This window comes from Ursus maritimus, unplaced genomic scaffold, assembly GCF_017311325.1.
Source record: "Ursus maritimus isolate PB19 unplaced genomic scaffold, ASM1731132v1 scaffold_20, whole genome shotgun sequence".
NCBI lineage: Eukaryota > Metazoa > Chordata > Mammalia > Carnivora > Ursidae > Ursus > Ursus maritimus.
Window position 1 is genome coordinate 32,485,668 of NW_024424453.1, and position 14,541 is coordinate 32,500,208.

At 45.2% G+C, this 14,541-nt stretch overlaps 1 long non-coding RNA gene across 7 annotated transcripts in view; it reads right to left on the reverse strand.

Annotated features, from left to right (window-relative positions):
- Window positions 1-3,264: 3,264 nt before the first annotated feature.
- Window positions 3,265-14,541, reverse strand: part of LOC103679452 — a 33,981-nt gene continuing 22,704 nt past the window's right edge. For 5 of the 7 annotated variants that reach the window (XR_005836578.1, XR_572948.2, XR_572955.2 and 2 more), the window contains 3 exons: window positions 8,827-8,950; window positions 4,679-7,044; window positions 3,265-4,028 (listed from right to left, as the gene is read on the reverse strand). This is a non-coding gene — a long non-coding RNA (uncharacterized LOC103679452). Of the gene's footprint in view, window positions 4,029-4,678; window positions 7,045-8,192; window positions 8,305-8,826; window positions 8,951-14,541 lie in introns of all 7 variants that reach the window. The other 2 variants (XR_572959.2, XR_572947.2) reach the window with 2 other exon arrangements.

Consider the following 14,541-nt stretch of genomic DNA (forward strand, 5'->3'; position numbering starts at 1 on the left):
TGCTGTGTCTCCACTCCCCCCTTCCACCATTTTGTTATAGCAGAATCTCACACTACGCCCCTTGAGGACAGACGAGGAACTGCAACAATCCAAATCCCAGACTGGAAGAAGGCTCTGACTCTGGGTACTTATTCCTTCACCCACCTCTTGCCAGCTGCAGATGAAGCTGAAAGCTCTCTCTAATCCTGACTACAAAGGGTTAACACTCTGTCCTGAAAATGACTGGGTTTCCTTTTGGTCAGTGTTGTCTTTCAAGCTCGTGCCTTCCTGATGAATCAGAGCAGGTCAACGTGACTATGTTTTTGGTTCCTAAGTATATGTAAACTGACTCAGATTACCAAAAATTGAGAACTGATTATTTTTGCTTTCTCCATCCATGGCAAAATAGCTCACCTGGATCCTGAGTGGGGGAGAAAAGGCTTCTGTGACACAGGGTGCCTCAGAGGATGGGCAATGCAGTCTCTGGGGTGGAAAAAAATCAGAGGTTGCTACTAAGTGAAGAATCTGTGGGACTCAAACACAGAGGGGAGGGGGCAGGGCACCAAAAGCACTGACACCTGAATAATCCATCTGTAGCAAAATGGCTTCCAACTAATTAAACATAGAAAAACCTCTTTTAGAGAAGATAATCCTATTGGATCAACTTGCAAGATTTTTCCAGCCAGCTTCTGCCTCTTAGAGCTTCAATTAAAAGCTGTTTAGCAGATGGCAATTTCTGAGTCACAAAGTTAGACTCTCTGGCAACCATGTGTGCTTTTGGTTTCCCAGGGGATCCTGGCTACATATGGCCCTACAAGAGGTGCGAGAGCTCTTTCTTGGCGCACAGTAGAGGGCTCCTCCCCCACCTCAACACACAGATGACAGGGATTTCAACATAACCATGAAGAGTGATTAGCAGGAGGGATTTTCCAGATAATTCAGGGATTCAGGGAAGGGAGCTTGAACACCATCTAATGTAACTCCTTCTTTTTATAGAATGGGGAAACTGAGGCTGGGGGGTGTTCTGTAATCTATCTAAAGTCACTCAGCAGTGGAGAAGCAGGGGACAGGACCAGTCTCATTCCTAATTACTAGAGAGACAACTTTTGTATTTACTTTGGGGACCTAATTCATTGCTTGGTCCTTTCCTTAACTCACATTGCTGCTAAAGGATATTTTACCAATGATCTGACAAAGTGGTCAGGAGACGGGCTTGAAAGGTCACTTCGCCCACCTCTTAGCTCCCTGCAGGACAAAAGCCCCATTGCTCTTCTTTCCAGAGCTGCCCACTAATGTTGAAGTCACAGCTTCCCTTGGGTGCCGTCAAAGAGAAACAGCCAAATACTAGTGAAGGCGGCACGATTTTATTCAGTACTACTGCAGTAGGGGGAGACCTCAGCTTGACCTCATTGACATGAAGGGCAGGAGGGTTTTTAAGTGCTGGGTGTGTTAAAGGAAAAGTACTTTAAAAAGTTGGGGTCAGGGCAGGAAAACTGATGTGAATAGGCCACCCACGCTTGCTTATTGTAGTCAGCCTCTTACCCTCCCACAGACACTGGGTGACGGGACCCTACCTTTCTTGATGATTACATTTCAAAGTGATGGCTCCCAGGTCCTCGAGAAAAACATTCCTGGCTTGTGGAAGGTACGTCACAAAAGGACCGAAAAAAGATTGCAGTTACAAGTTCTTAAAACTAATGCTTCCAGTCATGTTTTAGGACAAACAGTAGATTCTTTTGGCAGCACTGAGCTTTCTGAAGCAGGAATTTAAGGAGACTGGGGCCATCATTCTAGGGATGTGCCCTTGAGCTGTTAGAAACTATGCTGGTGTTGAGTCTCAGTGGGAAAGATGGACTAAGGATTTGCTCTGGAAGTCTGCAGTTTTCATAGGCCGACTTTGAGGCCTAGTCAAGAAGACGGCGCAGAGGAACCTGACTCAAGTTTGGGCAAAGACAGAGTCTTTGTCAATGCTGATGAGACCTCCAGTGCCCTGCCAATCAGAAAATTGGTTCAGGGATTTTCCCATATTTCTCACCATAGAAATAGAAACCTATTTCTTCCTGTTCTGTACTGGGGCTAGAAGTTGATTCGTGTTCTGCTCTGGAATGGCTCTTCATATATTTATAGTCAATCTTTCCTAAACTGGATTTTAAGTTGTTTGAAGGCAGGCCTATGTATGATATTTTTAAAAAACCTTTCATTGTACGTTGTGAGTAACTAACTTGATATTCATCATTCATTGACCCACCTGCCAGATTACATTCCATTTTCAATGGTGCTAACCAATATTCCATGGCCCATATCCTATTTCTATAAGCACTTCTGTAATTTTTTTTCTGAACCCTTTTCCAATGTGGGAGAACAAAATAAGCCTCCTCCAATCACCTCTGTACATTTCACTAGCACATTCTCCTTCAAAAAGGTCTCCAAGAATTCAACTCATCAACTTTCCTGAGCCACAGCTAAAGGCCAGACGAACACTGTCCTGGAAGCTGGGGAGAAAGCAATCAATGGGTTAGGGTTTCTGCTCTCAAGTGGACGAGTGGGGAGACTGACAAGTAAATCAAGGATTCCAATACTCAGTGAGAAGCTCCAAGTAGCGGTGCCCAAAAGAAGGTCCCTAATTCAGTTTGGGTGGGAAATCGTTAGGGAAAGTCTCCCAGAAGAGACAACATCTACTTGGGTTAGGTTCCGTCGAAGGAAAGTCTGAGAGGAGAAATCTTGGACAAGTGATTTACTGAAGAAGATCAGAAGAAACCTCTGAAGAAAGGAGGGAAGCCTGACAGATGTATGCATAGATGTGAAATCCGCCACGCAGGCTAGCCTTAGTTTGATTCCAAACGTATATCTGGAGGGAGTGTAAATCACACCAGAGTTGCCCCTCATGGGGTCAAAGAGGCCAGACTTCTGTGCTCCTTATCAGGCTACAGCCTGCTCCCCGGGGGAGAGTGCCTAACATCCTACGTAACTGTGGGAGGAGCTCCTGCTGGCAGCGGGGGCATCTCTGGAGAAGGATGTAGCTTCGAGCAGCTGGGATGAGTGTACCTGCCAGCTAACAGGGATCTTGGTGGGGTGCAGGTGGCTTCTACTACAATACCTGAATGGACTCTCGAGAGAGAGGAGAGAAGTCAAAGTTAACTATAAAGAGTACATAGGAGGGGGAATGGTAGGCCATTTCAGGGCAAACTTACAGAGGGCAGAGAGAACACAATGAGTCTAGAAAGGACAGAGGTTTGGTAGATGTCTTAGCTCAGGCCGCTATAACAAAATAACCATAAACTGATGGGGCTTATAAACAACAGACATTTATTTCTCACGGTTCTGGAGGCTAGAAGTCACAGATCAGTCCAGTATGGTCAGGTCCTGGTGAGAGCCATCTTCCGAGGTTGTAGACCATGGTTTCTTGTTGTATCCGCACATGGTGGAAAGAGGGCAAAAGAGCAATCTGGGGTCCCTTTTATAAGGACACTACTCCTAATTACATCTGAAGGCCCCACCTCCAAACACCATCACACGGGGGATTAGAATTTCAACATATGAGTTGGGACTCGGGCACGAACATTCAATCCATTGCACTATTAATGGAACAGATAAAACACTGCATTTAAGAAGAAGGGGGTATGTATACCACCAGCGAGTATCAGTGGGTGAGGACCCCTTCCCCGTCTCAGGTATTTGATATCTACCCTTCTCCCACCTCAAAGGAGACTGGAGATGCAGTCCCTGGGGAAACTGAGCCAGAGGATGGAAGGGGTATACACAGAAGGATGACTAGTGGAAGTTATGTGACATTTGAGTGGCTGCAATTCACAAGGCTGTCTGTTTCTCCCCCAGTAGTAGGAGATATTCACCAACTCTTCTCAGGCAGCTCTTTGAAGAGGCATTTGATTTGTTCACCTGCAGTCAACACCCCAGAAGCCCAAATACAGTCATTCAGACTCTGCCATTGTTTACACAGTCTGTCACTCTCATCGGAGGCAGCTCACTGGTCCTGGCTCCAAATCCATCTTCTTCTAGCCAAGCTGGTTGCTCAGGACCTTGAGTTCTGCCTGGCATTCACAAATTGATAAATTGGTGTTTTGTTCTGTTTTTCTCCTTTTTTTTTCTTTCTTTCTTTTTATTTTTACTTATTTATTTGTCAGAGAGAGAGAGGGAGAGAGCACAAGCAAGGGCAGCGGCAGGCAGAGGGAGAGAAGCAGGCTCCGCTGAGCCAGGAGCCCCATGCGAGACTCTATCCCAGGACCCTGTGATCATGACCTGAGCTGAAGACAGAGGCTTAACGGACTGAGCCACTCAGGCATCCCCCTCCTTTCTTGAGAAGTTCTTTCTTTTTGTTTTTGTTTTGTTTTGTTAGAGATTTTATTTATTTATTCGACAGAGACAGAGACAGCCAGCGAGAGAGGGAACACAAGCAGGGGGAGTGGGAGAGGAAGAAGCAGGCTCTCAGCGAGGAGCCTGATGTGGGGCTCGATCCCATAACGCTGGGATCACGCCCTGAGCTGAAGGCAGACGCTTAACCGCTGTGCCACCCAAGCGCCCCAAGAAGTTCTTTCTTTTTGAAAAGATGGACACTGTTGTAATCTTTCCCCTCTCTGGGACCTCAGTCTTTCACATGTTCTAAAAAATAATAGCTAAGTGTTTTGCAATAACACTTGTCAACTCCTTAGGTCTCCTACTTTGCCAGTTTGAGTACACCCACCTTCAAACAAACTCTCTTCCGTGGAGTGTAGTCTGACACACACCTTTCCACCTGTGAGAGACAATACTTGTTTTGGTATGTGGGTATAGCTAAATCTTGTATAAACACATTAATGAAATTGTGTGAACCAAGACTCCACCCTGAACCCAACTCTTAAAGGTGTCAAAAGATTAACAAGGCTTTGGTTGAGATAGCGTGTCAGTGTGCACCCAAATGTGAATGGATAGTTGATAAATGCGGAACTACAAGATGGCAGCCAGCTCCACAGATGTCTTGTCTGAGCAACATATATCCTTCCTCACTTTCTAATAACCAAAATAGTTGTTTTTAGATCCTCGGGAACGGCTCTGATTTTCACTTCCATCTTGTCGGTATTCCCATGTACTTTCCAGGCGTTTGCATACCCGCATTTGTTCCATAAGCATATTTAAGAGCACCTGTTGTGTGAGCGGCCACAGTCACGTGCTGGAAATACAACCGTGGACAAGGCACTCAGGGTCCTGGCTCTCACAGAGTTTGCAATTAAGGAAGAAAAACAGACATTTAGCAAATCATTTAAAAAATATGTATATATCACAATTGGGACAGTTTTAAGAAATAAAAATGCGGCGGTGTTCTGATGATCTATCGCTGCATAACAAACCATCCCAAAGCCTAGTCTTAAAACCACGACAACAGACTGCATCACGCTGATGAGCTCTCAGAGGGGAGAGCTCATCCCTGCTCTAGCTGGCATCGGCTGGGGCGGCTCAAGAGTTAGGCGCTGGAATCATGGGAAGGAAAAGGCGCTCAGCTTACGGAACGCTCACGATGGCTATCTGCTGGGACCTCAGCACAAATGTCAGAGGAAACACATACGGGTGGCCTCTCCATGTGGTCTGGGCTTTCCGGCAATATGGTGGCTGGGTTTCTAGGGTGTGTGTCCTGATAGAGGGCAGGTAGAAGTCCTATGATATCACGCCCCACTTATCCAGGCAGTTACAAAAGCTCACCAATTTTCAAGGAGAGGGCATGTAGACTTTTTTTTTAATATTTAATTTATTTGTCAGAGAGAGAGAGCACAGCAGGGGGAGTGGCTGGCTCAGGGAAAAGCAGGCTCCCCACTGAGCAAGGAGCCCGATGTGGGACTCGATCCGGCACCCTGGGATCATAGTCTGAGCTGAAGATGGATGCTTAACCGACTGAGCCACCCAGGTGTCCTGGATGTAGACTGCTTGGTGGTGAGAGTGTCAATGAGTCTGTAGACATGTTTAGAACCAGTACACCTAGCGTGACCATATAACTCACTGTCCAAAGCAAGACATTTTGAGAGCGAAAGTGGGTGCTTTTCAAGCGTGGATAAAACTGGCCTTGGTAAAACAAGGCAGGCCATCTTAAATTCCTTTGCCTCTCTGACATTCATTGGGTCACTTTAAAACATACTCTTTACTCATTGAAATTTGTGTTTTAAAATTTATTTTTGATCATTTCTTTTTTCTAAATCATAATTATTACCATGAGGTTGCTTGCTCACGATGACTCTGGAACTTGAGAGTTGTGAATCCTGTCCCACTACATCCTTCCTGCTAACTGGGACAGCTTCTGGCACTGTGGATAAGGGCTTAGAATGCCTTTTCCCTCAGATAAGGGAAACCCAAGCAATGGAAGAATTTGCTTCAAGAAATGCTTTTTTAAAAACCTCATTTTTTGGCAAAGTGGTAAAAAAACACGCTGATGACTCATCAGCTGAAATCAAATCCTTCAGCCCAAAAAAAGTGTTTTTATAAGAACTGGGTGGTTTTTTTTTTTCTTTCCCCAAAGGCAGACTGCATAATATTTGGTGCTTCTCTTTTCTGAGTAACATATTCCATCCCAGTGGAAAGTGACAGTTTCAGACTTGAGCCAATAACGTTTTATTTTCAGAGCTGTGCGTGATGCCCCCGTGTCCAGGGATCTGCTTTTGCCTTCATCCCTGAGACGAATTCGGCCACGGACCATTCCACACCAACACAGTCCCCCTTTCCTCCCTTCCCTTGGCCAGTTATTAACCTGTTTTTCTAAAGACCCTGGAGCAGAATAAATGCCTCGAGAGAGCATTTGGAGACAGCACCCAGGTGTAAATAAGCATGGCAAGTGAAGTGTCCTTCAAGAGTGCACCACAGTCAACCACCGTCAACCCCTGTCTCGCAATCCCGGGTCTTCACGCAGGAGGCTTTATTCACAAATACCCACCAGAAAACATTCTCTTTCTGTTGTTTCTTTCTTGTGACTCTGTAACTCTGTGCCATGACTGAAAGAAAGCGATGTGATTCTTTTCTGATCCAGGGAAGCAAACACCCCATTCTGTTCAATGTGTCTTCTCAGAAGCTTCCACAAATATCTCCTGGCTAGAGAACAAAAATGCAACACTGGTATCCATTTCTGTTCCAGACTGAAATACACAGGAAACTTTCATGAGTCCCGACCTATGGCCTGAGCTTCACGAACTAAGAGGGTATTTAAGAGAGCGACGGCGAGAGCATCAAGTCTAGGAAACCTGAGTGGAAAGAGTTAAAAGAACCACCAGGGGCAGGAACAGCAGCGTCCAATAGCTGCTCAGATGGCAAGCTGGCCTGGACTTAGGGTGACCAATTGTCCTGGTTTGCCTGGACTGAGGGGGGTCCTGGGATGTGGGACTTTCCTTTTTTTAATCCAGAAAGTCCTGGAAATGCGGGCACTGGAGTTCTCTTCCCTAATCAGAAGCTTCCCCCACTGCTCTGCTGCCCAGAGCCCGGTTCTGCTCCGGAATCGCAGGAAGGGGCAACGATGATCCTGGGCCAGGGCCTGGAAGGGCAGAAAAGAGCCAGAGGCGGAGCCGGGCTTTTAGGCTTCTAGGTTCAGTGTGCTAAGGGGTGTTTCGGGTGAGAAAGTGGCAGTGGTGAAAGGGAACAATACTGTTAATGGCTCAAAAGCACCGCGGCAGAACGCCACTGTAAGGAAAGGACCACGCAACTTTGTAAAATGTTATACGCAACTGATGAACTATTGAACACTACATCTGAAACTGATGAAGTACTCTATGTTGGCTAATTGAATCTGCCTTTTAAAAAAAAACAAACACTTCCACCTGAGCTTTAAAGATCCCTCCCAGGCAGCCTTCCAAGCATCCTTGGGAATTAGGGGCCATCTGAGCCTCTCGCCAGATCCCAGGGCTCCACTCCTGTTCCTCTCATGTGTCGGGGGCCCTCCCTCTCCATCCATCCCCAGTGGCAGGGCATTCATTATTGAAAGCTCCCTTTCCTGTGCTCACGGGCCCTGGGGACCCCACATGGCTTCCAGCCCTGAGAACAACCCGGCCGAGCTGCCCTGCACTGAGATAACTGGAGGGCCGTGTCCTAGCGTCAGTCATACAGAGTCTCGTCTCGGGTCACTTCTCCCTTCAAGAAAAACAATATCTGAAAGTCAGAAATAAAGCAAAATAGATGCATGCCCCTCACGGTCAAGCCTGACTCGGGGTCACTCGACTTTCTAGTAGAACGTAACTTTGTTGACTTACTATTTACTCTTGATCCAACATGGTAGAACTCTCCAAGATTAGCTATTAATTTCTTGAAAATCATTAAGATGCAAATGGTGTGTATCCAATAGCGGCACGAATGGCTTTTATCCTGTAGAGGTCAAAATGACTTCTGTTTGAGAGAAACTATAACTCTAAAGGTTAGAGTTTTATGGCCTTGAAGAAAAGAACTGGTATCGTATCTACTTAGTGAACTTATTCCACATCAAAAAAAAAAAAGATTTATTAATTTGAGAGAGAGAGCACGCGCGCATGTGTGCGTGAATGTGCCCGAGTGGGGAGGGGGGCAGAGGGAGAGGGAGAGAGAGTCTCAGGCAGACTCCCCGATGAGCACAGAGCATGACATGGGGCTTGATTCCGGGACCCCGAGATCATGACCTGAGCCGAAACCAAGAGCCGGACGCTCCAGCGACCGAGCCACCCAGGTGCCCCACTCAGTCCACATTTTTTCTCTTACCACCAAATGTGAGTCCTCTTACACATCTTGTACACCTGGTTCTCTTACTAATGAGGTAAAATAAAGCTTTGGCATGTACTCATAATGTATTTGTATGAGAATTATGCTTTTTTAGCATTTTAAAAATTATGCTTTGGGCAGTTCCCCCCACTGCACCTCCACTTTTGGTTCCCTTTGGATCCACAGCAGTGCAGTTTTCAGTCATGAGTCCTCTTCATCCTTCTGTTCTTCCATCACTGATGACGCCCTGGGCCTCCCTCAGGGTTGTGGTAAGTGGCATCTTTGGGTAAAAAAAATTTTTTAAGGAATTACTCAGTTGCAGAGTTACAGATAATAACAAAATCTGGACTTTACTACGATGTCCAGCAACGGAAATAGGAAAGTATGGTGCATCAACATTAAATGCTATGCAGCTGTTACGTACAAGCGTTGTCAAGACCATTGCAACAACACGGAAAATGCTGAGGAGAGCATGTGAGAAAACAGTATACGCAATATAAACTGGAAGTTAAGACAAATGTGACAATATCTGTGAGGAAGTGCTATTAGGAAGATTTCTCATTTTTTTCCCCAAATTTTATTTAAGACGGTTTTTGACCTTTCAATGAAAAAAAACCATAAAAAAGAAAATTTAAAACCCAAGCAAGCAGAACATTAGTATTATGTGATATTGATGTCATTACCACCAACATGGTCATGAAACTATCGTTTGGAGATTTCACTGAATAACTCTCCAGAAATCTCCCCAAACTTGCCCATTCTATCACTCCTTCACCTCTGAATGCTTAGGAGCTCCAGGGTCACTTTCAACTCAATCATGCTATGTGCCCAGAGCAAGGAAAGGCAAAGCCCTAAGAAGCAGACAGAGCTTGGTAAGGTAGGACTTGAAGAGATGAGCTTCCAAAGGTTTATGAAAACACACACAGGACCTCAACCGTCAGCCTCCTGGACAGGGATGTTAGCAGCTCTGCCCACCGCCTCTCGGGTCGCCTTAGGGGGCTGTCATGTTCCAGCCCCATCTCTACCTTTAGGGCATTGTTCTTGATGCCCCAAACTCTACCAGACTCACCCAAATCCACCCTTGGGGCAGAGCTGTTGAATATGCGCCCTCTAGACCCCAAATTGTGACACAGGACCAGTATCCCCTTTGCTCACCACTTGGAACATCTATGCCTGGCCACAGAGAGCCCTTCCTGACCGTGGACGTGCTATCTAGCTGTCCTTCTGAGGACAGGCCTTTCCCTCCCCACCCTCTTGGAGAAAACCACAAAAACAAAACAGGAGCCAGCTATGTTCCAAGGGCAATGTTTTCACCCTGCTCCCATTTCATTAAACTTTTTGGCCCAGGCCACGGGCCATGAGGCATTTGTGGGGCCTCCCAGAGGTACCCATGCAACAGGCCCAACTACCTGCCAGCTCCGATCTCGTTTGAAGTTGCTTTTGGTTCTCTGGCAGCTGATGTTTTTAAGCTGGCTCATCTTCTAAGTGCACGTATTTACAAACAGACTTTAGTGAAGTTCCTTTCAAAACTCCCTCCTCCTGAGTCCTTGCCTCAGTCTCTATTCATTGAGTCACAGTCATATTTTGTTTGCTATGTTGGTGTAGTCTTAGCTATTTTTCAAGCACAGACCCCCATGCATAAGCTTCTGATGGGCAGGGACATATTTTACACTTCTTTATAGCCTAGGAGCTAACATAATGACCTACACAGAATAAATATCTCGGACACCTGGGTGGCTCAGTTGATTAAGCGTTCCACTCTTACTTCTGTTCAGGTCATGATCTCAGGGTTCCGGGATTGAGCCCCATGTCAGTCTCCACGCTCAGTGTGAAGTCTGCTTGAGGATTCTCTCCCTCTCCCTCTGTCCCTCCTCCCACTCTCTCTCTTTCTGTGTGTGTCTCTAAAATAAATAAAAAGATCTTAAAAAAATACATCTCTTGGCAAACTGGAAACAACTCAAATGTTCATCAATAGGAGAATGGATAAACAAATTATGACTTATTAGTACAACAAAATCCCTTTCAATATTCCCAAACACACGTGCAACAACCTGGATCAAAAGTGTAATTATATAATTACACTGGGCAAAAGAAGTGCACCCCAAAGAGCATATCCTGTATGAGTCCGTGTATATGAAGCTCTGGAGCCAGCAATGCTAATCTGTGATAGAGGTCTCTTATGGACTGAATGTTTGTGCGCCCCCAAATTCCTGTGTTGAAGCCTTAATTCCCAGTGTGACTGTATTTGGAGATGGGACCTCTAGGAAAGAAATCAAGGTTAGATGAGGCCATAATGGAGAGGCCCTGATCCAATAAGATTTGCATCTTTCTAAGAAGGGAGACCAGAAGGCTCATATGCATACAAAGAAGAGGTCATGTGAGGACACAGTGGGAAGGTGGCCATTACAAACCAGGAAGAGGGCTCTCAACAGGAACTGAATTGGCCAGAATCTTGATCTTGGACCTCTAGGCTTCAGACCATGAGAAAAATTTTTGTTGTCTAAGCCACCTAGTCTATGATATTTTATATGGCAAGTCTAAGACAAGATGGAAACAGTGGTTGCCTCTGGGGAGGTTGGCATTGACTGGAAAAGGATACAAGAGAACTTTCTAGGGTGAGGGAAATGTTCGATTTCTTGATAGGGTGGTGATTGCATGGATATTTACAAATGTATATGCAAAAAAGTATTGAGCTGTTCACTTAAGATATGTGTATTTTATTACATGTAAATTATAGCTCAATAAAGAAATGGAGAAAAAAAGTCTGTTGGTAAGAATGGTTATCTCTTCGCTGTAACTAACACCCTCTGACTGATCAACTTGGGACGAAGGTTTATCAAACTCCCACTATGGGCAGATTCTTGCAGGAACCACAGATAAAGCGACAGGGTGGGGGGAAGCAAGCCTGGTCCCTAGATCTCCGAGAGTCCTTTTCAACTCCAAAAGCACTAGCTGGAAGTCCTCAAGTCACAGCCACTGAGGCAAGTTGTACCAAATGCTAACAGCTCCTTAAGAGGCTTTTTGGCACTCTGAAAGTCACCTTAACTCCTTCATGCTTCTACTGAGCTGTTGCTTGGTCCCTTTAAGAACTGGGCTGACCCCGGATCTGCTCATCTGCAGGCAAACCACAAGTAAAACAAAAGGGAAATGGAAAAGCTGGTGCAGAAAGTCTTGATGAGATATTAAATTGTGAGACTCAGACCTTAATCACTCTCTCTACTCAAACAAAAGACTCTGCAAACTATTTGCGCGCACATGTCGGCAGTTGACTTTTCTGGAATGTACAGTCCTAGTGAAGTTGTCAGCAACTTGGGGCAAAAACGAGAAATTCTTCCCCAGGTTGTTTCCACTTCTTTCTTTCAAGAACTTTGACAATGCCAATGAGACGCAGTCAGATAGCACCGAAGAAACATGGTAAACCGGGGGCGAGATCTACATGTGCCTTCCCAGGGAGAATGTGCCGTTTCCTTTCCAGGCTCTTTGCAATGAAAAAAACAAAAGTTGTTCTAGAAAATGTATGACACCTATCTGCCCTTCTGTGTCCTTAAGAGACGCTGTTAATTGATCACAGCACTGTTAATCACTGAGCCCTGTTCCAGAAGTAGTGACGGTGCTCAAGCCAACTGGTGCTGGCTAAACAGAGCTAGTTGTTAAATTTCAGGAATCTTGCTAGCTGGTTGTTGAACATACTCATTATTAAAAATTAAATTATGTAAATTTATACTTGAGTGAAGTATATTAAAAGAAAAGATAATGGATACTCAAAAACCCATCACTTCCTAATTATTTTACTACATTTTATTATTATTCTCTATGCACCTGAGGTTATTTACATATATGGTATCTGCAAGCGCTTTATAATGATGTGCTGTAAAACAGTCTCGGGAGTTGGCCAGGCTTGTGAATTCCTGAGATAAAATCTCTCCATTTTATTGTCAGTTTTTTTTCATAATGGCGCCCCTGGCAAAGGCAGCAGAAGGCAATTTGTTGGGGTAGAATGAAGCCTTTGGGCTACATTATCTACAGGACCCAGCGTAAAATGAAAATGTAGGTTGCTTTGCTCAAAATTTATTAAAGATTTCAAAATGGTGACAGTAGATCATTAAACCAAACATGGGCCCTTCTCATCATGGGCCTTTTATGAATGCCCATGAAACCAACCCTGGTAACGGGTCACCATTTTCCTGTGGGGATCCTGCATTATCTGAGTGTTTGTAACCCAGGGGCTGCCCACCTGATTTTCAAGGACAAAGTTTCCAGGCAAAATGCAGTGAGTTTTGAAAGCCTGTGCCCTGACTCTGGAGGAGAGCCATGATCCTACAGGGTCCAACAGAACAGATCTCAAAGTTTAAGGAAGTTTCACTTCCTCAAGACCCCAAGGTTTCCAGAGCCCTGGGCCCCTGCTGGAATCCCTGGAGAGGACACGGAGATGTCCCAGGGAGATAGGGACAGAGGTGAAGGCAGAGAATTCTGCCGCTGGCAAACCCCTCTAGAAAGGAAGCCACAGTTGACCAGATAAACATCCACAGAGAGCCACAACCCTGCTCTGCTTCAGAACTAGTCACAAGTGTCTCAGGCCTGACTCTTCCTCATTGGTCAAGTCACCTCTTTCTACTCTTTGATCCTGTCTTGAGAAGAAGCCAAACCAACAGAATGACCAACTCATCCCAATTTGCTGGAATGTCCCAGTTTGAGTGGCAAAAGCCCCATGGTTGGTTACCCTACGAGATGGTTGGTCACTCTACAAACTAAAGTCACAGGAGGAGGCCCCATTCTGAAAGGGCTTAAGTCCTTTCTGTGGGCAGGCATCTTCCAAGACTAACTGGCTAAGTTCCAACAATTGATGCAACAGGCCAACTCCTTTACTATCTCCAGGTATGTTTTCCCTCATCGTTCACCAGGATCTTTCATCACTCCGTCAGATACAGCAAGGGCACCTTATTAACTGTGACTATGACTGGTGATTGGTAGTAGCTACCCTGGGTTTCTCCCACCTGAAACAACCCCATCCTTGCCCCGGCAATGGTCCTCATCTCCGGTTATACACGAGGATCCCCTGGGGGACTGGGTTTCAATGTTGGTCAAAGCTCTCAGTCATTGTGATGTGCAGCCAGGGTTGAGACCCACTGCCCTAGAACCTAGAACACTGGGCACTTGAATGTCCCTATGTCCAAAAAACAGTTTTCTAAGGAAAATCTTGCTTCTGTCCAGTCTCCTCCAGCCCCCCTCCCCACAAGCATGGAGTGGACCTCCACACAGGCGTAAGTCCTGGTGTGAATAATTTTTTTTTCAAACCGAAAAGAATATAACCCTTATATTACATGTTCTTGATTGTCAAAGCATTTGGCATTTATTTTAACTGACCAGCATAGAAATTTTTTCTCTAGGTACTTGCCATTTAAAGATTAAAACCCTGAAAAAAATAAAATAAAGATTAAAAGCCTGGACCCCAGGTTTCATGGACAATGACCAGGAGAATCTATTGATTATCCAGTTAGAGCATTCTTACTCTCTGAATACTGTGACCTTGAGGACTGATCGTATTTCCTTCTTTACACTGGCTGCTAGGAAGATCAGAGTGGCTCACTTTCAGCAATTGCATAGACTGCACGGTCTATGCTTCATGTGCTAACTTTACTTCTGGTTTCATCTTACTCCCTAAGCTGACTTTCCCTTTGCCCCAGAGTCCATAGCTATTTATTCTGTCCTATTAAATTGTACACACAAGCTGCTACAAATCCTTTCAGAAGAAAGGCCTAAAATATAAATAAATAAAATGCAGATGGTAATTGCTATTTTTAGGAAGAGGCAGAGCATAAAAAATATTGGACAGACTCTACAAAGCAGATCATGCTGACTCTCATGATGCAA